Below are 26,793 nucleotides of genomic sequence, written 5' to 3' on the forward strand. Positions count from 1 at the left end.
CAGGAGTGCAGCATTCTGTACTTCAAACTTTGTGGAGTATATAGAATATAGCTTTCTGAACAGGAGAACTGACCATATATCATTAGCAGTAGCCATAGGACTAATTAAAGATTAAAAACTGAATAATAAAACTCTAAATAGGACAAAAAGTATCTTGGAAAATTGTGCCAGGTAATTACCAGAACCTATTTTTAAAATGCGTCCTCAATTCAGAAAATTTATACATTTCCCTCCTTGTGTTTCATTAAGTATTCTTGTTTTCTCAAAAGTGCACTTTAAGCCGAATTTGTTTGCATTTATCTATGTATTTGTTTGTGTGCACATGTGTGTGCCTGGAGTAAGTTCTTACATTTATATATGTGTGTCAGTGTATCTGTATACCAAATATTTTAATTTAATTTTAAATACATGCTTTTCAATAAATTTGAATTTTCCCCTTTGTACTTTACATGACTGATTTTTCCATTTTATTTTACAGAAGAACTTCAGCACAAGCTTGGTAACATATCTCTGACATCTTTTATTTCTAAAACACTAGAAAATGACTGTATTCCTGATGTTTTTAACATTTCTCATAATTTTACCCATTTGCCATTCCTTACCTTACTCTTCTCCTGCTTGTCTACTCTTCTAACCTGAATTTTTAGTTATGACTTATCTCCTATTTTCTCTCTTCTTTGTGATTTCAAGGCTCACTTATATTCTGATATTATTCAATGATCAAGGATAAAGTTCAGGGTTATTTTTCTAACAACCTTGAATTTATAACTCGTGTTCATAGGCATGAAAGTATATCCCAATTTTTTTAAATTTCTGAGAATAATAATTTTACTTCCCCTTCCTTATCTTTATTGACATATTTATCAATTTGGGGAACTGCAGTTCCTTTTAAATATGTGTAAAGGGTTCTATTTCTTACCAAAAGTCTAATAATAATATATATTTCATTTCTGAATTTTTTAATGTAAATTACACTAGAACCTATTTGTCTTGCAATGTTTCCTAAAGACTTTTTCATAAAAACACCAATATATTAATTAAAAGTTTAATATTTTTTCCTAAACTACATTTTTGAGTAATTTTTTCAGAAGGGTCAGAATTTACAAAAGTATCTCTTTAATGCATATGACAGGCTTCATGTAACGTCTGCTCTAGCTGCTCTTCTGCACAAAAGACTGATATTTTCTCTTTGCTTCTTCATCTCTTTCTAATTAACTCTTTCATGTATGGATGTGTATTTCTATTTTATTCCAAAAAGTTAATTGAGATAAAATGAGCTTCATTTTGGCATAAGTCAAAATAGAAACTCACCAAAAATAGAGGTTAACAACATTGCTGGTTGAAAATACAAATGCAGGCACCTAAGAAGAATGCCTGTATTTTCTCCAAAAGCAATGGTTCTATATTTTCTAATTCACAGCTTATAGATATTTTAGACAACATAGTGATGGTAATTGACAATTTCTTACAAGCAGTATTCAACAAACTTATTAAAGACAACCAATATAATAATAGTATCCCACTAAATATCAAAATAGATATTTTGAAAAGATTCAGTTCAGTTCAGTTGCTCAGTCGTGTCTGACTCTTTGCGACCCCATGGACTGCAGCACCCCAGGCCTCCCTGTCCATCACCGACTCCCAGAGTTTACTCAAACTCATATCCATTGAGTCGGTGATGCCATCCAACCATCTCATCCTCTGTCGTCCCCTTCTCCTCCCTCCTTCAATCTTTCCCAGCATCAGGGTCTTTTCAAATGCGTCAACTCTTTACATCAGGTGGCCAAAGTATTGGATTTTCAGCTTCAGCATCAGTCCTTCCAATGAACACTCAGGACTGATCTCCTTTAGGATGGACTGGTTGGATCTCCTTACAGTCCAGGGGACTCTCAGGAATCTTCTCCAACACCACGATTACTGACACTATTCATGTTGCTGAAATTTTTGCTCAATTTAGCAAATTTATTTCATTTGCTCCATTAACTTTTGACTAATACCACTGGCTACACATCCATGAACATGTGTGTGTGTTGGTTACCATCTTGGTACATCGTGTGCAAATATTTCATTAAACTTAAATTTCACCCCTGTTTATGTACCATGATATTAACATGGATCATACATAACTTATATATACACACATTTATTTTCCTAGAAAACATCCATTAAGTTACCATATCTCTCTAGTGTTTCAAGTGTAGAAGTCATTAATTGATACCTCCATAGTACGACTTTCTATAATGAGGGAAATTCACGTGTAACATATTTCTCAATTTTGAAATTTTTTATGTGAATGGCATAAGAGGTTACAGTATTTCCTTGCAGTATATTCCTTAATCTTTTCCATCTGTAAATAAATATGGTTGAAAAATATTATTAGCGAAAAAGAAAGTTAAATTTTAATGGTTTTAGAAATGTGTTATTAGCAATCTCCTGCTGCTGCTCCTGCTGCTAAGTCTCTTCAGTCGTGTCCTACTCTGTGCGACCCCAAGGACAGCAGCTCACCAGGCTCCCCCATCCCTGGGATTCTCCAGACAAGAACACTGGAGTGGGTTGCCATTTCCTTCTCCAATGCATGAAAGTGAAAAGGAAGTCGCTCAGTCGTGTCCAACTCTTCTCAACCCCATGGACTGCAGCCTACCAGGCTCCTCCGTCCATGGGATTTTCCAGGCAAGAATACTGGAGTGGGGTGCCATCACCTTCTCTGAGCAATCTCCTAGGAGTGTTCTAATACATGAATTTCCCTTATTATATAAAGTCTTACTGTAAACACTTAAAAGTATTTGTTTTTTTCCCAAATTATTCCCAAATTCTGCTCACGTGTGTGTGTGCGTGTGCGCCCCCCTCCCCCACACACACACACGAGCAATTAAAGTGGTAATATACCTGGAAGATTCCCTGGAAGAGGACATGGCAACCCACTCCAATATTCTGGTCTGGAGAATCCCATGGACAGAGGAGCCTAGTGGGCTACAGTCCATTGTGTTTCCCAGAAGATGAGAGTGTTTGAAATTTTGGCCCTTGTTCTTTATTCACATCAGGCCCTCCCTCAAATGGAATGAATTTTCAATTTTTTTCTTATATTTTTCATGAAATATGAAGAAGAAAACAGCAAGTCCCATTCATGTATTTCCCTGTGAACCTAATTATACTTTTCTCATACCTTTATCTTCTTACACCATCCTTATCTTATACATTCTTATACCATACAATCTCATACCTTTCTCTTCTCATATCATCTTCCTCAAATCCAATATTTGCATGTTTTTACATAGTTCTGTCTCATTATCCAATCTTTCCAACTGAAATTCTTAATCTTTATTTCTCACTCATTTTCCTCCATCATAACTTCTTGGATTTGTCCTGTCTGTTCAACTGGCACAAACAGATGCTTTCTGCCATGTAAATTTTATTTATCATATGCTTTTGAAGTGGTGGAATGTTCGAGACTCATGTGAAGTTTTTGTCTAACATGTGCCCAGGATATTTGAATTCGGCCTCCCACTACTTGTGTTCATTGCTTCATTTTTCATTTCATGTGATCTAATTAAGATGAGCTTCTTATCAACATGAATTGTAATAAAAATTCACAAAATATAAGGTTATGCTGTGACATCAATTGACAAAAATGTTGCAAATAGTCACCCAGGAATTAAAATCATGTTGTTTTTCAAGGAGCAGTGGTTCAAAATACTCTGATTTAGTGTCTGTCATGACTATATATAATGGAACTGCAACAAAATGAAAACTGACAATATATATTTGGCAGCACCCAATACCTGGTGGCTCAGACGGTAAAGCGTCTGCCTGCAATGTGGGAGACCTGGGTTCGATTCCTGGGTCGGAAAGATCCCCTGGAGAAGGAAATGGCAATCCACTCCAGCACTGTTGCCTGGAAAATCCCATGGATGGAGGAGCCTGATAGGCTACAGTCCATGGGGTCGCAAAGAGTTGGACACAACTGAGCGACTTCACTAATACACCAATTAGAGCCAGCATGCTGAGTAATTAAAGCCTAAACCAAGTCAAATGGCACTATAAACATGCGGAAAAGTCAACTACCAGAAAAACTGTTCTAAAAAAATTTATCCACTCAGAAAATTCTCTTATTTTATTCCTTTTTCTTTCTTTCTTTCTTTTTTGTAGCACATACTCTGGATAGAAATGAGCATCTTCCAGCCACTGTGGGTGTGTTTATTTTTTGTGCCCAATATTGTCTGTGTGTATGTATTTGTGTATATGTTTTTACCTGCATCCCAATACCTTAAACATTACATTCAGATTTTTCAAAAATTTGATTTTTTTATGTGTGTTTCCATGGTATTTACATGAGTTTTTCCATTTCATTTTCAGATGATATTTGTGGAAAATCTGGTAAGAAGTCTTTGTTCCTTTAACTCTTTAAGGACTGCTCTTTGGTGTCTATAACAGTTCCCACCTTGTTTTCTCTATGTTCCATTTCTCCATGCTCTTTCTCCTGGATGTTCAATCTTGAATATTAATTTCTCTTATTTATTTCCTCCCATTGTTGTTCCTTTTTGTTCCATCATTTCTCATTTCATCCTTCTTTGTTCTCATGGATTCATACCTTTCTTTCCTATAATAATGGGCTTGTCTGCCTTCCAAATGTAATGCATTATGAATATTTTGAGACAAAGTAATAAGACTAACAGGCCCATAGTTTTCACTCTCTTTACTGGAACTGGTCCATTATGTAGGATCTTTTCATTCATCCAAATTTAAAGGCAATTACTACGCTATTGTCACTGCCTAAGATGAATCTTCCTACCAATCCAGGAGACACAAAAGACGTGGGTTCAATCCCTGGGTCAAGAAGATCCCCTGGAGTAGGAAATGGCAACCCACTCTTGTATTCTTGCCTGGAAAATTCCATGGACAGAGGAGCCTGGCAGACTATAGACCCCAAGGTCACAAAGAGTCAGACAAAACTGAGCACACACACACAAAAAAAGACTTTAAGACATGAGAAAATCCCTAACATGAGAAATGAAATTTCTCGGTCTATTGTTCAGTCAAAGACTGTATACATTCTATGTCCAGGGTCCAAAGTGTGCTTGAGTCTCACTCTTTCGCATTATCCATGTGTTCCCAGATAACCACAACCATATTCAAAAAATCTCAACCTTTCCAAAAGAATAAGCAATATGGGGAATTCAAGTTATTGTCTTCCTCTCTTCCTGACATTGTGCCTTCACTATGTTTGAATAATTTTTTTTAAATTTTTTTCAGATAAGTATGAAGAAGAAAAAGGCAAGTCCCATTAGTGTATTGCTCTTTGTACCCACTCAAGTTTCATCTCTTTCTTTGACGTTGGTCTTCAACTGTCCATGATCAGTCTTCTCAACTCTAATGTCATCAAATGTTACATCCTTTTTTAATGGTGTTCTTATTGTAAATGAATTCTGCAGTTTTCAGGTGTTATGCAGTTTCCTCGTTACTATTTTTTTTTTTTTGGCTTGTCCTGTCCCTGCAATTTATGCACATACATATTTCCTCTCTACCACAGAAAAGTTTGTTGTAATTTCTAGCACAGTCTTGTAGTTTTAGAATTTCTGATTTGGAAGTTTTTTCCAAGATAACATTTTGTCATTTACTTAAAATCCCTTCCTTGACATTAATGGGTTTTCCTGATGGCTCAAGGGGTAAAGAATTTGCCTGCAATGCAAGAGACACAGGTTCGATTCCTGGGTCAGGAAGATCCCCTGGAGAGGAAGTGGCTGCCCACTCCACTATTCTTGTTGGGAAAATCCCATGGACAGAGGAGCCTGGTGGGTTGTAGTCCACAAGGTCACAAAGAGTCAGACACAACTGAGCATGCATGCACTGACATTAATACTTGATTTTGCTTTCTTTCACGTGACTTAATTGAGGCATAAATTTAAATCACATTTACATAAAATACAACTATATATGATTCAGTTGAGAAAGGGTGGTGAATATAGGCACCAGAGAACCTAGCCCTACACATTCTGCAGGAACACAGCATTCTCAACTTCAATGTTTGTGGACTATATACGGTATTGCTTCCCCAGGCTTCCCAGGTGGCAAAATGGTAAAGAATCTGCCTGCCAATGCAGCCGATTCAAGAGACATGGGTTCAATCCCTGAATGAGATGGACCTCCTGGAATAGGAAATGGCAACCTGTTCCAGTATTCTTGCCTGAAAAGTCCCATGGACAGAGGAGCCTGGTGGGCTACTGTTCTTGGGGTCACAAAGAGTCAGACATGACTGAGTGACTGAGCACACATAGATAGCTTCCCCAGTAGAAGAACTGACCATATACCATCAGCAGTACTCAGAGGACTCTAAATATGAAAAACAGCAATAAAATTCTAAATAAGGACAAAAGGAATCTGGGAATATTGTATTAGGTGATTACCAGAATGTCTACATTTAAAATGTGTCTTCAATTCAGAAAACTTATTCATTTCCTCCTTCGCATTTCATTAAATACTAATCTCCTCAATAGTGCACTTTAAGCCAAATTTGTTTGTATTCATCTGTGTATTTGTGTGTGTGTGTGTGCACGCACGTGTGTGCCTAGTGTCAGTTCTTGTGCTTATGTGTGTGTGTCTGTATGCTGAATGTTTTAATTTCAAATATATGATTTTTAATAAATTTGAATTTTCTTCCTGTGTTTTTCACATGAGATTTACACTTTTTCCATTTTATTTTACAGAAGAACTTCAGCACAAATTTGGTAATACATCCGTAATATCCTTGTATGCCCAAAACACTTGAAAATGAGTACATTACTGATATTTTTAAAATTTCCCGCCACCCCTCTGATATGCCATTGATTGCCTCACTTTTCTCTCGCATATCTACTCTTCTAACCTGAATTGCTTGTGACTTCTCCCCTATGTTCTCTTGTTTTGCTTTTTTTTTTCCAACAATAGTAATTTTACTTTTTCTTTCTTTTCATTGACACAATTCTAAATTTGAGAAACTGCAAATTCTTTTAACAGCGTGTAGAGGAGTTCTCTATCTTATGGAAATTTCAATGTCTCTACATCTCTTAGTTCTGAATTTTTATGCAGAAAGCATCAGAACTTATTGTTTGCTTTAGGTTTCTTTCTTTAAGTTTCTTAAAGTTTGTTTCATAAAACACCAATATATCCATTTAAAGATTAATATCCTCTTTTTAAATGACATTTTAGTTATTTTTTTATTTAAAAGGAAACAACTTAAGGATATATCTCTTTAATTTATGCAATGGCTTCAGCCTTCATGCAATGGCTGCTACAGCTAGTGTTTTGTACAAAGGGTGTTGTTTTATCTTTGTTTTGTTATATCTTTTTAACTAATTGTTGTCTATAATGAGTCTGCGTTTCCATTTCACTCTGAAAAGGTGATCAAAGTAAGATGTGGGGGTTCTTTGGCATGAGTTAAAACAGAAACTTACCAAAAACAGGTCATAGAATTACCGTTTGAGGAAAATGTGGCTATAGGTGTCTGAGAATCAACCCCTGAATTTTCTATGGAAGCATGCATTTGGTATTCTCTACTTCACTGTGGATGCTTTGTACAACATAGCTATAACATTGAGGGAATTATGTCTTTTATGTAGCAGCCAAAGAACTTATTAAAAGCAACCAGCCGAATACTGGTACCCCAAGAAATGTCCAAAAGATCAAGAATGTTTTTAATAGATCACAGACACAACTAATAGTCGAAAATTTTGCATAAGACGGTGAGTTTACTCCTTTTCTTCTATTAATTCTAACAAATATTCTCAGCTGCCAAACTCTGTTGGTACACACAGGTGTGTGTGTGTTTACCTACATCCTGGTTCCTTTAAGGATGCATGTGAAAATTTTAACTAACTTTACATTTCCCCTGTTTCTGTCCCATGAATTGATATGGATCTTCCCATTGTATTTTTCAGATGATCTTCAGAAAAAATGTGGTAAATTTCCCTGATAATCTTTATACTCCAATAAACCTCTAAAGGGGGCTCAGCGGTAAAGAATCTACCTGAAATGCAGGAGATCCCTGGATCCCGGTTCGATCCCTGAGTCTGGAAGATCCCCTGGAGGAGGGCATGGCAACCCATTCCAGTTTTCTCGCCTGCAGAATCCCATGGACAGAGGGCCTGGTGGGCTACTGTCCATAGAGTCACAAAGAGTCAGACACAACTGAAGTGACTTAGTACTCACACACACGCAAACCTCTAAAGGATCACTTTCTTTAAGCCTTTCACACTTCCTCTCTTGTTATCTATATGCCAATGTTGGCACCCCCTTATCTTGGATGTCAGCATTTCTCTGCCAATTATTTGTTTATAAAATCACCCATATGAAATTCTCTCCTCTTTACTTCCCCTACAATTAAATCTTGCCCAATCTAATTTTTTGTTCATTTCATATATCATTTCTCTATAAACATAGTCTGCTTCTATTATGCAAAATCTTGCCAGAGTTTCATACGGATTTTTGAGGTGAAGAGAATGAGACTGATGGGGACTTGGTTTTATTATGTATATATAGGCTTCCCTGATGGCTCAGACAGTAAAGAAACAGCCTGAGATGCAGGAGACCTGGGTTTGAACCCTGGTTTGGGAAAGTCCCTGGAGAAGGGAAAGGCTACCCACTCCAGTATTCTTGCCTGGAGAATTCCATGGACAGAGGAGCTTGGCGGGCTACAGTCCAAAGAGTGGGACACAACTGAGAACTAACACACACATGTATATATATTCTGGGAAATGGCTGTTAACTTACTAAATCTCTCGTGTGTTTCTGGTTCAGGAGCCATTGCCATGCAATTGATACTTCTGTGAACCATATGAGATGATCTATTCTACAAACTTGCTGAGTGACACATTTCCATCCATTTTCCTTTCAAAGACTCTATAAATTCAAATGCAATTCAGTGAATAATTTGGGGCTTTAGGCTCACCTTCCACTGCTCTGATCATCTACTAGCATATTCTCTAGGTACACATATATTTTGGATACTGTTTCCTGAGTTTTAATTATTCCATACCTCAGTAACTGTAATGTCTTTTCATCAGATTATTTGCACACAATTAGGAAAATCTGCAAGTACCTTATGTGCTTGTAGAAGGAGCTTACATATTAAGGGGAGTTCATCTAAAACATATTAGTCTATTTTGAAATTTCATGCAAAGCCACGAGAGACTACAGTTTTAGAAAACTCCTAAGAAATGGTTTATACTCACTACTAAAGCCGTTAAAAGTTCAACATCCTTCTTTTGCTGATAATTCACAATTATATTTTTGTTAAGATTGAATGGAATTAAGAAATTTATCTCTTAAATATAGGGAACAGGCTTCATAGGACTACTGCTACAGATTTAGATAGATGGATGCTTTCACTGAAGGTTTCCTCATGACATCTTAAGTACCTGATTCATGCATAGGGGCAGGACTGCAGTGTATTCAGAAAAAAAAAGGAGGTCAGTGAATGAGGAATGATTATTATTGTTCAATCCAAAAGGAGCTCTGTTCCTCTTTCTCTCCTTGTGTCATTGCCCATATATTTTTTTTTTTTTCCATTTTGCACCAAGAGTTGGTGGGAATGGAATACAACATTGCCTCTGGTTGACCAAGTATCCTTTGGAAATCAGTGCTTCCAATTCTCAAAATATTAGTCATTTTGAACCATGGGGTGAACTAAGAAAAGACTCCAAGTTGCCAAAATATATTTATTATAAAGTAGTAAAATTCTTTGTATAATTTTATTTCATTTTATACCAAAGAAATAGACTCCTTAAAAATCTATCATCCTTCCTTTTTAATGACATTTCCCAGTTACAATTTTATTTTCAAAGGGAATGATGTTTAGGATTATATTTCTTTCATGCATGTAGGTATATTAACAGGACTACTATAATAGAACCAATGCAATACCAATGATGCATACTCTTTATCCAGAGGAAGTCCTGTTCTACCTCCTCCTTTTGTGTAATTTTTGTTTTCAGTTCCTTTTTCACCAGCAAGTAAACTGAAGTCAATAAAATGTTCTTCTTATGGGTGAAAAGGCCTTTGGATGGTATGGAGTCAATTCTCAGAAATGTCAGGTTGGGCCATAGAGTAAAGTATGGAAGTGTTTGAAATGTTGGCCATTGTCTCTTACTTACACTGGGCTCTTTTTTGGGATGAGTTCTTTTTCCTGTTATTTTATCAATAATTGTGAAGAGGAAAATAGCAAGTCCCATTCATGTATTTCTCTGTGAATCTAGTTAAGGTCTCATTCTTTTCTCATACCTTTGTCTTCAGGTATGCCTTGGAGGGCTTCCCTGTTGTCTCAGACAGTAAAGAATCAAACTCCAATATTGGAGACCTGGGTTCTCTCCCCAGGTTCAAAAGATTCCCTGGAGAAGGGCATGGCAACCCACTCTAGTATTCTTGCCTAGAGAATCCCCATTGACAGAGGAGCCTGGAGGGCTACAGTTTATGGGGCTGCAAAGACCAGGACACAACTGAGCGACTAAGCACAGCAATGCTTTTGAAGTGGTGGAATATTCACAGAAAACTGTGAAAGTTTTGTCCAATATGTGCCCAAAATATTTGATTTCAGCCCCCCACTACTTGTGTTCATTGCTTCATTTTCTTGTTTCACGTGATCTAATTAAGATGAGCTTCTTGTCAACATGAATTGTAATAGAAACTCATAAAATATGAGGTTATATTGTGGCATCCATTGACAAAAATTGTTGTGAATAGTTACCCAGCAATTAAAAGCCTATGGCTTCTCAAGGAGCAGTGGTTCAGGATACTCTGATTCAGTGTATATGGTGACCTTATATAATGGAGCGACAATAAAATGACAATTGACAATATATTTGCTGCTGCTGCTGCTAAGTCGCTTCAGTTGTGTCCGACTCTGTGTGACCCCATGGACTGCAGCCTACCAGGCTTCTCCGTCCATGGGATTCTCCAGGCAATAACACTGGAGTGGGTTGCCATTTCCTTCTCCAATGCATGGAAGTGGAAAGTGAAAGTGAAGTCACTCAGGCGTGTCCAACTCTTAGCGACCCCATGGACTGCAGCCTACCAGGCTCCTCCATCCATGGAATTTTCCAGGCAACAGTACTGGAGTGGGGTGCCATTGCCTTCTCCCACAATATATTTAGTAGCAGTCAATAAACCTATTATAGCAAGCGTACTGAATAATTAAAGCCTGAATCGTGTCAAGTGGCACTATGAACATGTGGAAAAGTTAACTACCAAAAATATTATCCAAAAAAAAATTTTATTGCCTCAGAAAAGTCTTATTTTATTCCTTTTACTCTCTCTCTCTTTTTTTTTTTTTTTTTTTTAGAATATACTCTGGGTAGAAGAGAGCAGCTTTTTTCAGCCACTGTGGGTATGTTTATTTCTTTGTGCTCAGTGTTGTCTGTATACATATGTGTGTGTATGTTTTTATGTGTATCCCAATACCTTGACCATTGCATTCAGAGGTTTCAAATTTTTTATTTTCTTTCATGTGTGTTCCCATGGTATTTACATAAGTTTTCCATTTCATTTTTCAGATAATATTTGTGAAAAACTTGGTAAGCTTCTCTACAAAATCTTTGTTCCTTTAACTCTTTAAGGACTACCCCATTGGTGTCTATAACAGTCCACACCCTTTCTTATCTATGCTTTCCATTGGCTTTCCTTCTCCTGGATGTTAAATCTTGGATATGAACTTCTCTGATTAATTTCCTCTTATTGTTGTTCTTTTTGGTTCCACCATTCTTATTTCATCTTTTTTCTACTGTTGTTCTTAGGATCTATACCTTTTCTTTCCTATAATAATGGGTTTGGTTCTCTTCCAGAGAGTTTTCTATAATACATTATGAATTTTTTGAGATGAAGGTTATGAGATTAATAGGTCCATGGTTTCTACTCTCTCTTTCTTTCCTGGGACAAGTTCATTATATTGGATCTTTTCACTTATCCAAGTTGAAAAGGCCATTCCTATACTACTCAACTTTAAAACATGAAAAACTTCCAAAAGCCAAGAATGAAATTTCTCCATCTATTGTATTATCAAAAATTTTATAAATTCATTAGTCTGGAGTGTGCTTGGATCTTATTCTTTCCTGTCCTTGATTATCTTATCCATATATTCCCAGTTATACTACAGCTACATTCCAAAAAATTTTTTAGCCCTTTCCCTTTCCATCTATAGTAAATATTCTCTGTACTTTTGCATTTTTATTCACACAAGTTTCATTCTTCACACTAAAATATCTTTTCAATGTGTGAAGAAGAACCTTAAACCTTAATAAAAGAATGTATATTACACATCTTTTAATTCAGAAATTTTTATGTGAATAAGTGTTAAAGCTCTCGTCCTAGGATATTTTCAATAAAGCACTAATAAAATCATAAAATTTTTAACATCTTCCTTTTCTTTTTAATTGAAGTGTTGTTAATTTGCAGTTATATATTCATTTATACATGCTTCCCTGGTGGCTCAGATGGTAAAGAATCTGTCTGCAATGTGGGAGATCCAGATTCAATCCCTGGATCAGGAAGATCCCCTGGGGAAGGGAAAGGCTACCCACTCTAGTATTCATGCCTAGAAAATTCCATGGACAGAAGAGTCTGATAGGCTACAGTCCATGGGGTTGCAAAGAGTCAGATATGACTGAACAACTAACACACACACACATACATTTAGATACATGTATTATATATACATTCCTTATTCTTTCCACCATATTTATTACCAGATACTACATATAGTTCCCTGTACTATACAGTAGAACCTTATTGTTTATTTATTTTACATAATACCTTTTTGTATCTGCTAATCCCAAACTCCTAATTTATCTCTTCTCTCCTACTCCCCTTTGGTAACCATAGTTTATTTTCTGTATCTCTGAGTCTGTTTGTTTTGTAAATAAGTTCATTTGTATAATGTTTTAGACTCTAAAGTGATATTATGCAATATTTGTCTTTCTCTGTTAGGACTTGCTTCACTAAGTATAATAATTTCTAAGTATATCCATGTTGCTGCAAATGGTGTTCTTTCTTTCTCATGGCTGAGTAATATCTCATTATATATATATATATATATATATATATATATATATATATACACATATATACACACACACACATACACACACACAACCTCTTCTTTATCTATTCATCTGTCAATGAACACTTAGTTTACTCCTTTGTCTTGGCTATTGTAGATAGTGCTTTAATGAACACTGGAGTGCATGTACCTTTATGAGTTACAATTTTGGCCTAGGAGTGGGATTTTTTATTTTTTAAGGAAACTCCATACCGTTCTTCATTGTGGTACACCAGTTTATATTCCCACCAACAGTGTGACAGTTCCCCTTTCTCCACACCCCCTCCAGCATTTACTATTTGTAGATTTTTTGATGGCCATTCTGACTGAATTGAGATGATATCTCATTTTAGTTTTGATTTGCATTTGTCTAATAATTAGCAACACTGATTATTTTTTCATGTGCTTGTTGGCCATCAGTATGTCTTCTTTGCAAAAATGTCTATTTAGGTCTCCTCCCTATTTTTTGATTAGGTTGTTTTGGATTTTTACTATTAAATTGTATGAGTTGTTTGTATATTATAGAAGTTAAGTCCTTCTTGGGAAAGTCACATTGTTTGCAATTATTTTCTCTTAGTCTATATGTTGTATTTTCATTTTGTTTCCTTTGCTAAGCAAAAGCAAAGCTGATTAAGTCCAATTTGTTAAATTTTGTTTTTATTTCTTTTACCTTTATTTCTTTGACCTTAAAATATCGCTATAAGTTATGCCAGAGAATGTTTTCCCTATGTTCTCTTCTAGGAATTGTATGGTGTTATGTCTTATATTTAGGTCTTTAAGGCATTTGAGTTTATTTTTGTGTATGGTGTGAGCAAATATTCTAACTTCATTGATTTATATGGCTGTCCAGCTTTCCTAAGGCCACTTGCCAAAGAGACTGTCTTTTCCCCATTGTATATGCTTGCCACTTTTGTGGAAGATTAATTGACCATAAGTGTGCAAATTTATTTCTGGGCTTTCTATTCTGTCCCATTGAACTATATGTCTGTTTTGGTGCCAATAACATCCTCCTTTTCAAATGATATGTCAATTATATTTTGGTTTACTGATTGAATGCAATTTTGGAACACTTATCTTTAATGTGGGTAGCAGGTTTCTTATGACAAACTGCTATAGAAAGAGTTTTTGACAAGAGTGGTACTTTTACTGTAGGGTTTCCATCACATTTTAAGTTCCTGTCTCATTAATGTAAGCTTGCTTGTCTTTTATTCTGCAAAGCTAAGTTTAATGTAATATCAGTGATTGGTAAGGCTTATCTCAGAGGAAGTACTACACTAACTTCAGTCATGATTTCATTACTTATATTAATTCCTGTCACACAAATGGCTCGGAGAGGTAAAACAATCTTCTCTCTCATGGGTTACATGACCTTTGGGAGCCTTTGCATCTAGTTCTTAGCAAGGTGGGTTTAGTTTTAACAAAAGAATTAACAATATGGGGAAGTCAAATTATTGTCCTTCTCTCTTCCTAACATTGTGCCTTCTTTATGTTTGAATAATTTTATTTTTCTTTTTTCAGATAAATATGAAGAGGAAAAAGGCAAGTACAATTAGTGTATTACTCTTTGTATCCATTCAAGTTCATCAGTTTCTTTGACATTGGTCTTCAACTCACCATGATCAATTTTCTCAATTCTAATGTACATAGAGCTTTATATACTTCTTTTTCATGGTGTTCTTATTGTAAATGAAGTCTGAAATCTTTAAGTGTAATCACCTTCCTGACTACTATTCTCTTTGGTTTGTCCCATCCCTGCAATTTATGTCCATTCATATTTCCTTTCTGCCAAGGAAATATTCTTTGTAATTTTCTAGCAAACTTCTGTAGTATTTAAAATTTCAGATTTGAAAACTTTTTCAAGATAGCTCCAATCATTTCATTTTAAAAGTCCTTTCTTAAAAGCTCTGGGGTAATCTTATTTGAATCCCCAGGATCAACCTCGAGTCACTTGGACCAGGGGGACCAAAGAGACTTTGGTATCTCTGTTCAGGGAAGTTGCAGTGAGCATCAGGGCATGCTGTGCTCCCAGGATGGGTATTTTGGAGATGACAGGTTTCTTATCTTGGCCTCCTGAGCCCTGTGGAAGTCTCCTGTAGGGCCTCGTGCAGTCCAGTGGTTGGTAGAAAGTAAACTTTCCTGTGTTCCTGGTGGTATTGTTGTGATGCCCACTCAAGAGAGATCCCTGGGCCCACTATTCAGTTCAGTTCAGTTGCTCAGTCGTGTCTGACTCTTTGCGACCCCATGAATCGCAGCACACCAGGTCTCCCTGTCCATCACCAACTCCCGGAGTTCACTCAGACTCACGCCCATCAAGTCGGTGATGCCATCCAGCCATCTCATCCTCTGTTGTCCCCTTCTCCTCCTGCCCCCAACCCCTTCCAGCATCAGAGTCTTTTCCAATGAGTCAACTCTTCGCATGAGGTGGCCAAAGTACTGGAGTTTCAGCTTTAGCATCATTCCTTCCAAAGAACACCCAGGGCTGATCTCCTTTAGGATGGACTGGTTGGATTTCCTTGCAGTCCAAGGGACTCTCAAGAGTCTTCTCCAACACCACAGTTCAAAAGCATCAATTCTTCAGCGCTCAGCTTTCTTCACAGTTCAACTCTCCCATCCATACATGACCACTGGAAAAACCATAGCCTTGACTAGACTGACCTTTGTTGGCAAAGTAATGTCTCTGCTTTTCAATATGCTATCTAGGTTGGTCATAACTTTTCTTTACTGACTAGGAAATGGTTCTTTTTTTTTTTAATGATTTTTGAGTACTGGTTTTTTAGACCATTACCTCAGTACATTTAAAAAACTTAAGTCAGCATTGTCTTCCAGTGTTAAAGTCACCCCTCACCTCTGTGTTGAACTAAGGTGTCAGTCAATACGAAGGAATGGAACATCCACCCTGAACCAATTCCATTATGTGCTAATTCATACTATTTTAAATTGTATGTATTTTGATAAGCAGACAAACTTAGATTTAAAATTCTTAAAAGCACATTTATTGTAATAAGAATTGTTATGTATTAATACTGCAGTTTTCAATAGAGATTGACTTGCAAAAAAAATTCTTTCTTGACTTTAGTATTTCATTTCCCTTCTTTCATGTGACTTTATTGAAGCATGAGTTAAAATTATATTCGTATAAAATACAGTTATGCATGAAGCTGTTGAGAAAACACAGTGACTACATCTGTAATCTACAGGTCTTACAGGAGCAATAGTTCAGCATTGTTCACTTTAGTGTTTGTGGATTATATATAGCAGAGCTTTCTCAATATAAGTATTGACTATTCATCATTAGCCAAATCATAAAACTCATTAAAGATAAAAAACTGAATAATTAAAAACTAAGATCAAGGAGATTACTAAAAATTGTGTCAAGTAATTACCAGAGCTATGGTTCTTAAAATGTTTCTTTAAATTGCAAAACTTATTCATGCCTTCTGCTTTGTTTCACTAAAAGCTACTTTATCCTCAAAAGGGTACTTTGATCCAAGTTCGTCAGCATTTATCTGAATGTGACTGAATGAGTATTTATGATTTCTTGAGTTTGTGTTTGTCTACATCCTAATGATTTTAATGTTAAATACATTTTTTTCAATAAATTCAAATTTTCTTCCTGTGTCTTTCCATAGATTGACATTGATTTTTTCCATTTTATTTTTCAGAAGATCTTCAGCACAAATTTGGTAACATATCTTTGACATCCCTTTATGCCTAAAATGCTTGAAAATGACTGATTTCCTGATGTTTTTAAACATTTCCACCATTCTATCAATATGCCATTCATTGCCTCACTCGTCTGCATGCCTACACTTCAAACCTGAATCTTTACTTATAGATTTCTCTTCTTTTCTCTCTTCTTTGTCCTTTCAAAGTTTATATATATTCTGATAACATTCAAAGATCAAGGGCTATTTTTCCACTTGTTTTGAACTTATTATACAAATGTTCTTGAGCATACATGGATTTCATATATAAGTTTTTGGAATTTTTAAAATTTCCAACAATAATAACTCTATTTTCTCTTTTAATTAACACTGTTGTTGATTTAAGAAACTGCAATTCCTTTTACTGATACGTAGGAGTATTCTTTATCTTATAGAAAGTTCAATTTCTCTACATCTCTCAGTTCTGAATTTTTATACAGAAAAGACCAGAACCTATTGCCTGCAATGTTTCTTAAAGCTTATTTCATAAAACACTAACTTATCCAATTAAGATAAATATCTTCTTTTTAAATTATAGTTTCAGCCGTATTTTTGTTTTCAGAGGGAATAGAATTTAGGGATATATTACTTTAATACAGGTTAATGACTGCTATGGCTAATGCTGTTTTATCATTGGATTTTCATCTCTTAAACTAATTCTCACCCATAATGAGTCTGGGTTTTCATATTATTCTGAAAAGATGACTTAAGATATGGTTCATTTTGGCATAAGTTAAAATAGAAACTCAACAAAAACAGGTCATGACATCACTGTTTCATGAAAATGTTTATACAGGTATCTGAGCACCAATCCCTGAATCTTCTCTGGAAGCATGGGTTCAGAATTCTCTACTTCACTATTTGTGGATACTTTATACAAAATAGCTACAATCTAAAAGAAATTTATTATTTCTTTTTCCTAGCATCCAAAAACAGAATTCTAGTATCCCATGTAATGTACAAATAAGAAAAATTTTAAAAGATCACTGACACAACCAATAACCCTATAATGCTTGCACAAGGCAGTAACATTGCTCCTTTTCCTTGTAGTAAATTTTGACCAGTGTGCTCAGCTTTCAGACACAGTTGGTATATGTGTGTGCCTGCACATAGGTGTGTTTGTGTATGTCTGTGTTTGTATGAATCCTGGTATGTTCATCTTTGCATATGAATTTTTCTCTGCTTACAAGTTTTTTCACTGTTTCTGTGCCATGGTATTGACAAGAACTTTTCCATTGTATCTTTCAGATGACCTTCAGAAAAAGTGGGGTAAATTTCCCTGACAATCTTTCTGCTTCAGTAACCTTCTAGATGGTCACTTTCTCAGTGCCTATACTTTCCAGTCTCTTTAACTATATACCAGCTGTTGATCCCCCTACTATGGGATGTTGACCCATCCTTATCCAATTAGTTTATAAAATCAATCATATGGAGTTCTCACTTATTCTCTTTCCTTGCCCTTAAACATTGCCCAATTCTACTTTTTTTTTTCATTTAACATATTGTCTTTATACAAACATTGTTTCCAACAATCATTAGAGCCTTACGAGAATTTCATTATGAATTTTTTGATGTGAAAGGGATGACATTGATGAGAACTTACTTTACATCATATAATTTGTTTTCTGGAAAATGGCTACTATGTTACTACTTATCTCATGTATTTCTAGTTCAGGGACATTACTACTATACAGTCGATACCTCCAAAACCTTATGAAATGAGCTAAGTCTACAAACTTGCTAAGTGACACACCTCCATCCATTCTTCTCTCAAACTGTGTAAACGCAAATGTAACTCTTGGAATACTTTGGGCTTGAGACTCCCTTTCACCTGTTCAGATTATTTGCTCACATATTCTATAGGCATACATATATTTTAAATACTACTTTCCAAGTTTAAATTATTTCATACTGTAGTAATTGTGATGTAATTTCATTACTTTATTTGGACATGATGGGGAAAATTGAAATACCTTAAGTATTTATAGGACTTTATATATTAAGGGGATTTCATTTATAACATACTAGTCTATTTTGAAATTTTGTGTGAATGGCCTGAGAGGCTAAGTCTTAGAATATTCCTAAGAGATGGTTAATAACTCACTGCTAAAGCCAATAAACGTTTAACATCCTTCTTTCATTAATGATATTTACAGTTATATTTTTGTTAAAGACTGAATGGAATTAAGGAATATATCTCTTTCACACATAGACCAGGATTCATACAAGTACTGCTAAAGATATAGATTTAGATGGAAGAGTACTTTCATTGTAGCTTCCTTATGACCTGAATATGGGCAGAACTGCATTCTATTCTTAAAAACAAAAAGAGGGGCCAAAGAAAGATGAAAGACTGTTACTGTTTATCTCAGAGATGTCTAATTCCTCTCTTTGTATTATCTCCCATCTATGTTCATTTTGCACCAAAATTTCCATGGGAAAAAAATACATTACCTATAATTGGCAAGATGTCTTTTGGAAATTGGTGCCTTTAGATCTAAAAATACTGGTCATTTTGAACCATGGGCTATTCTTTTGCTTTATACTTCATTAAGTCCTTAAAATTTTCCTCCTTTTCTGATGACATTTTTCAATTATGATTTTGCTTTCAAAGGGAATGCTTTTAGGATTATATTTATTTGATATATGTAGCAGGATTTCTCTGACTACCGTAACATGTCATTTGGACAGAGAAGTAATTGTGCTCTTTATTTCTTCACCTCATTTTAGGTAAGTCTCTTAAGTATGATTGTGGGTGTGCAGTTGATTCTGAGAAGCAAAAGTCTCAGTGAAACACCAGGGACAGATGCTGTTTTCCAAGAGGAATTCCTATGCTACCGCCTCCCATGGTGTCATATACCTTCTGATTCCATTTTGAACCAGTAGGAAAATGGAAATCAATAAAACTTTCACTGATTGGTGATATGACCTCCAGATGACATGGAGTCAATACTCAGAAATATGAGTCAGGTTGAGCCAAATAGTAAAATATAGAAAAGTTTGAAATTTTGGCCCTTGTTCCTTCTTCACATCAGAACCTCAACTGGAATGAATTTTCAGTTCTTTTTCCTGTTAATTTATATGAAATACGAAGAGGAAAATGTCAGTCTTATCCTTTTATCATATCTTTATCTTCAGGTCTCTATGACCATCTTCCTCAAATCCAACATTTGCATATTTTTACATAGTCTGTCTCATTATCCAATCTTTCCAACTGAAATTCATCATCTTTATTTTTCACTCAGTTTCTTCCATCATAATTTCTTGGCTTTGTCCTGTCCATTCAACTGGCACAAACAGACACTTTCTGCCATATAAATTTTATTAATCATATACTTTTGAAGTGATGGAATGTTCAAGGACTGGTGTGAAAGTTTTGTCCAACATGTGCCCTGGATATGTGATTTCAACTCCCTCATTACTTGTGTTCATTGCTTCATTTGTTGTTTCACATGATCTAATTAAGATGAGCATCTTTTCAACATGAATTGTAATAAAAATTCACAAAATATAAGGTTATGTTGTGACACCTATTGACAAAAATGTTGTAAATCATTATCCAGGAATTAAAATCCTGTGGTTTCTTGAGGAGGAGTGGTTCAGGATACTCTGAGTCAGTGTTTGTGGTGATTTTATATAATGGAGCTACAACAAAATGAGAGTTAGCAGCATATATTTAATAGCAGCCAATAAACCTATTAGAGCAAGCATACTGAATAATTAAAACCTTAATTATGCCAGATGACACTATGAGCATGTGGAAAAGTTAACTACCAAAAATACTATTCCAAAAAGTCTTATCCATTCAGAAAATTCTCTTTGTTCATTTTTATTTCTTTCTTTTTTGTAGCACATAATCTGGATAGAATGGAGAAGCTTTCAGCTACTGTGGGTGTGTTTACATTTGTGCTTGATATTGTCTGTGTGTGTGTGTGTGTGTGTGTGTGTGTGTGTGTGTATGCTTTTATCTGCATCCAATACTTTGGCCATTGCATTCAGATTTTTCAAAAATTTTATTTTTCTTTGTATGTGTTTCCATGGTATTTACAAGAGTTTTTTCATTTTATTTTTCAGATGATATTTGTGGAAAACTTGGTAAGATCCTCTGAGAAATCTTTGCTCCTTTAACTCTTTAAGGACTACATCTTTGGTGTCTGTAACAGTCCCCACCCTTTCTTCTCTGTGCCCTCCATTAGCTCTCCTTCTCGTGAATGTTCACTCTTGAATTTGAACTTCTCTCTTAATTTCCTCCCATCGTTGTTCCTTTTTTGCCCACCATTTCATCTTTTTGTTGTTGTTGTTCTCATATCCTATACCTTTTCTTTCCTATAACAATGGGTTTGTCTGTCTTCCAGAGACTTTCTGTAATGCATTATGAATTTTTTGAGATGAAAGCAATGAGATTAACAGGTCCATGATTTTCACTCTCTCTTTTTGGGGCTGGTCTATATAGGATCTTTTCATTTATCCAACTTGAAGAAGCCATTACTGTGCTACTGTGGTGGTCTTATCTCAGAGAAAGTCCTGTGCTAACATTAGTCCTGATTCCATTCCCTATATTAATTCCTTTTGTACAAATGGCTGGGCAGAGATAAAACAATCTTCCCTCTCATGGGTTGCATGTACTTTGGAAGTTTGGTTACAGTTCTTAGAAAGGTGCATCCAGTTTTAACAAAAGAATAAGCAATGTGAGGAATTCAAATTATTATCCTCCTTCTTCCTAACACTGTGCCTTCATTATGTTTCAATAACTTTATATTATTTTTTTCAGATAAGTGTGAACATGACAAAGGCAAGTCCTATTATTATATTATACTCTGTGCCTACTCAAGTTTCATGTGTTTCATTGACATTGGTTTTCAGTTCTCCATGATCACCTCCTTCAACTCCAATGTACGTAGACCTTTACATCACTTTTTTGTCATGCAGTTTTTGCTTTTTCGTGATGTCTGTAATTCTTAGATGTTACTCAGTTTCCTCATTACTTTTTCTTTGGTTTGTCCTGTCCTTTCCATTTATGCACATATATGTTACCTTCTTCAAGGAGTATTAGGAGTAATCTTTTAGCAAGGTTTAGTCATTTTAAAATTTTCTGATTTGAAAGTTTTTCCAAGATGAAAGTGAAAGTGAAGTTGCTCGGTCCTGTCCGACTCTTTGTGACCCCAGGGACTGTAGCCTACCAGGTTCCTCCATCCATGGGATTTTCCAGGCAAGAATACTGGAGTGGGTTGCCATTTCCTTCCCCAGGGGATCTTCCTGACCCAGGGATCGAACCCAGGTCTCCCGCATTGCAGGCAGACGCTTTTACCCTCTGAGCCACGAGGGAAGCCCATAGTTTGCATCATTTAATTTAAAATTCCTTCCTTGACATTGATACTTCATTTGCCTGATACACATGAACTTACAAAACAGAAAGAGATTCACAGAGTTGGAGAACAAACCTATGGTTGATGGTGGGAGGAAAGTGGAGAAGGGGTAGTTGGGGAGTTTAGGATGGATATGTATACACTGCTATGTTTAAAATGGATAGCCAACAAGGACCTACTGTATAGCTATACAGTATGGAACTCTACTTAATGTTATGTGGCAGCCTGGATGGGAGAGGAGTTTGGGGGAGAATTAAAACATGGCATGTATGGCTGTGCGTCTTTGCTGTTCATCTGAAGCTGTCACAACATTGTCAATCAGCTGCTGTTGCTGCTGCTGCTGCTGCTGCTAAGTGGCTTCAGTCACGTCCCTATGGACAGCAGCCCACCAGGCTCCTCTGTCCACGGGATTCTCCAGGCATCAGCTATACCTCAATATAAAACAAAAGGTTTAAAAGTAAAAGCAAACAAACAAAAAAAACTTATTTTCCTTTCTTTCATGTGACCTTATTGAGACATGAGTTAAAACCATATTCACATAAAATACAGTTATATATGTTTCAGTTGAGGGAAATGGTGATAGAGGCCCCCTTGACCCTCACCCTACACATTCTCTAGGAACTCAGCACTCTGTATATACATCAGTGTTTGTGGATTATACATAGTTTCCCCAACAGAAGTGACCATATAAGCACCAGTCAGAGGACTCTCTAGAGATGAAAAACTGAGCAACAAAATTCTAAATAAGGACAAAAGGAATCTGGAAAAATTGTATTAGTAGTTATCAGAATCTCTGTTTTTAAAAATGTGTCCTTGATTCAGAAAATGTATTCATCTCCACCTTTGTGTTTCATTAAATACTCGTTTCTTCAATAATGCACTTTAAACCAAATTTGTTCACATTGTCTGTGTATTTGTGTGTTTTTGTGAGTGTGTATGTGTCTTCCTGGTGTGAGTTCTTGCATTTATGTGTGTGTGTCTGTATCCTAAATGCTTTAATTTTAAATACATGCTTTTTAATAAATTTAAATTTTCTTCCTGTGTTTTCCCCATGAGATTTACACTGATTTTTCCTTTTTATTTTACAGAAGAACTTCAGCACAAATTTGGTAACATATCTCTGACATCTCTTTATACCCAAAACACTTGAAAATACATTCCTGATGTTTTTAACATTTCCCTTCATTCTTCTGATATGTCATTCACTGTCTTACTCTTTTCCTGGCTGATTACTATCCTAACTTGAATTTTTTAATATAATTTTATTTATTTTAATTGGAGGCTAATTACTTTACATTTGAAGGAATAAGGAAGAGAGAAAGTAGGGGAAAGCCATTACTTTCTTTCTTCCTTGTTCTTTCAAATGTTCTCAGGTATAATGTGTTTGACATAATTTTTTGGAATTTTAAAAATTTCCAATTGAATTTATATTTTGTCTTTTAATTAACACAGTTGCTAATTTAAGAGACTGCAATTCCTTTTACTGATGTGTAGGAGTATTTTCTATCTTATGGAAAACCCAATGTCTCTACATCTCTCAGTTCTGAATTTTTAGGCAGAAAGAACCAGAAACTATTGTCTGCAATGTTTCCTAAAGCTTTTTTCATAAAACACTAATATATCCATTTAATGATTAATATCCTCTTTTTAAATGAATTTTTTGAATCATATTTTTGCTTTTAGAGGGAATAGAATTTAGAGATATATCTCTTTAATATAGGGAGTTCTGTTCAGTTCAGTGGCTCGGTCGTGTCTGACTCTTTGTGATGCCATGAATCACAGCTCGCCAGGCCTCCCTATCCATCACCAACTCCCGGAGTTCATTCAAACTCATGTCCATCGAGTTGGTGATGCCGTCCAGCCATCTCATCCTCTGTTGTCCCCTTCTCCTCCTGCCCCCAATCCCTCCCAGCATCAGGGTCTTTTCCAATGAGTCAACTCTTCGCATGAGGTGGCCTAATCAGCTTTAACATCAGTCCTTCCAATGAGCACCCAGGACTGATCTCCTTTAGAATGGACTTTAGAATTGGATAGGGAGTAGCCTTCATGTAAGGGCTGCTACAGCTAGTGTTTTGCACAAAGGAGTGCTGTTTTATTTGGTTTTTCATCTCTTTTAAGCTAACTCTTGCCCATAATGAGTCTGGGTTTTCATATTATTCTGAAAAGGTGATCAAAATAAGATGTACTTCATTTTGAGATAGGTTAAAATAGAAACTTGCCAAAAACAGATCATAAATCATTGTTTTATGAAAATGTTTATACAGGTGTCTGAGAACCAATCCCTGAATTTTCTCTCAAGGTGTGGGTTCATTATTCTCTATTTCACTGCTTGGGAATACTTTATACAGCATAGCTGCAACATGAAGGGAATTGATTATTTCTTTTTCCTAGCAGCCAAAGAACTTATTAAAGGCAACCAACAGAATACTAGTATCTAATGTAATGTCCACATAGATGAAGAATAACTTTAAAAGATCATGGACAAAACTAATAGTCCTGAAATTCTTGCACAGGCAATAAGTTTATTTCTTTTACTCCTATTAAATTTTTGTTTAATTTTGTGAGCTTTCAGACACTATTATTAATAGTATAAGTGCATATGTCTGCACACATGTGTGGGGATGTGTATGTTTGTCTGCGTTTTGGTATCTTCACCATTGCATGTGAATTTTTCACTACTTTTAAATCCCCCTGCCCTTTTCTGTGCCGTAATATTGACATGGATCTTTCCTTTTATTTTTCAGGTGACCTTCAGAAAATATGTGGTAAATTTCTCTGACAACCTTTTTACCAAAATAACCCTCTAAATGAATCCTTTCTCAGTGCCTTTAATATTCCCTTTCTTTTTATCTCTATGGCAGTGTTGACCCCCTTTTCCCAGATGCTGATCCTTCCCGGTCTATTATTTGTTCATAAAATCACCCATATAAATTTCTCACTTTTTCTTTTTCCCTACCTTTACATCTTGCCCAATTCTTTTTCTTTTTTCATTTCACATAATTATACATTATATACATTATCTTCTTTCATCCAGACTGTGGTCAGTTATATTATAAATTTGGGATAAACATGATAAGATTAATGGGGACATGGTTTTCATTATATTTTTTTTTTCTGGAAAATGCCCGTTAAGTTAGTACATATCTCATATATTTCCAGTTGAGGGACCATTACTAGGCAATTGATACCACCACAAACCTTATGAGATGAGCTAAGTCTACAAATTTGCTGAGTCATGTCCCTTAATACATTGTACTTGCAAAGATTGTGTAAATTAAGATATAATTCATTGAACCATTGTGGACTTTAGGCTTACTTGCCCTGCTCTGTCCAGTTCCTAACATATTCTCTATGTTTACAGATATTTTAAATACTATTTCCCGAGTTTAAATTATTTCATACCATAGTAATTATATTATCTTTTCATTGCATTATTTGCCCACAATTGGGGGGGAAATGCAAGTTCCTTGTTTGTAGAAGAACTTAATATATTAATGCAAATTCACTTGTGTTAGTTTATTTTGAAATTTTATGCAAATAGCAAGAGAGGCTACAGTCTTAGAATACTTTTAGTGAAAGTGAAAGTCAGTCAATTGTGTCTGACTCTTTGCAGCCCCATGGACTGTAACCCTCCATGCTCCTCTCTCAGTGGGATTCTCCAGGAAACAATACTGGAGTGGGTTGCCATTTCCTTCTCTCGGGAATCTTCCCAACCCAGGAATCGAACCCAGGTCTCCTGCATTGCAGGCAGATTCTTTACAGTGTGAGCTACCAAGGAATACTCTGAAGAGAGGATTAATGACTTAGTACTAAAACTTACATGTTTAACATCTTTCATTTGCTAATGACATTCACAATTGTATTTTTGTTACAGATTAAATGGAATTAAGAAATCTATATCTTTTCTTTATATCTATATCTTTAATATATGGCACAGGTTTCATAGGACTACTGCTACAGACTTAGATAGATGGGTGCTTTCACTTAAGGCTTCCTGGTGACATCTTGAGTACCTGACACATGAATCAGGTCACATTGCCTTGGATTCTGTAAAATTAAAGGTAGGACAAATGAATGATGACAAATTATTAATTTTTAACCCAGAGGTTCTCATCCCTTCTCTACTTCCTCTCCTTGTATCATTGCCCATCCTTTTTTCATTTTGCACCAAGAGTTGGTGGGGATGAAGTACAGCATTTCTTCTGGTTAGCCAAGTGTCCATTGAAAATCAATGCTCCCAATTCTCAAAATAATGATCATTTTGAACCATGACCTGCACTAGGAAAGGGCTATAAGTTTCCTTCTTCTTCTATCAGAATGTAGCCAACATTTGTTTCCTTTGGCTTTGTTTTTACCCCACTGACAAAATCGTTAAAGGTTTAACGTTCTTATTTTCTAAAGATATTTTCTAGTTATAAATTTGTTTTCAAAAGAAGCAGGTTTTAGGAACTTATTTTTTCATGCATGTAGCAGATTTCATGGAATCTGGAGAAAATGGTGATTGCCTCTTTACTTCTTCATTTCATTTTAAGGGACTCTTTTGTGTATGAGTGTGCCTTTGCAATTTACTCTGTGAAGGAAGGCCCAATGCAACACTGATGATCACTGTTTATCGTAGAGGAAGTCCTATTCTACGTCCTGTCATGGTGTCGTATCTCTTCTC

General features: G+C 35.7%; 1 long non-coding RNA gene across 1 annotated transcript; it reads left to right on the top strand.

Annotated features, from left to right (window-relative positions):
• Positions 1–6,700: 6,700 nt before the first annotated feature.
• LOC113881953 lies at positions 6,701–14,597 on the top strand. The gene is made up of 5 exons (XR_003508229.1): positions 6,701–6,722; positions 7,911–7,931; positions 11,309–11,353; positions 11,520–11,540; positions 14,579–14,597. It is a non-coding gene; the product is annotated as an uncharacterized LOC113881953 (long non-coding RNA).
• The last annotated feature ends 12,196 nt before the right edge of the window (positions 14,598–26,793 follow it).

This window comes from Bos indicus x Bos taurus, chromosome 23 (assembly GCF_003369695.1).
Source record: "Bos indicus x Bos taurus breed Angus x Brahman F1 hybrid chromosome 23, Bos_hybrid_MaternalHap_v2.0, whole genome shotgun sequence".
Taxonomy (NCBI): domain Eukaryota; kingdom Metazoa; phylum Chordata; class Mammalia; order Artiodactyla; family Bovidae; genus Bos; species Bos indicus x Bos taurus.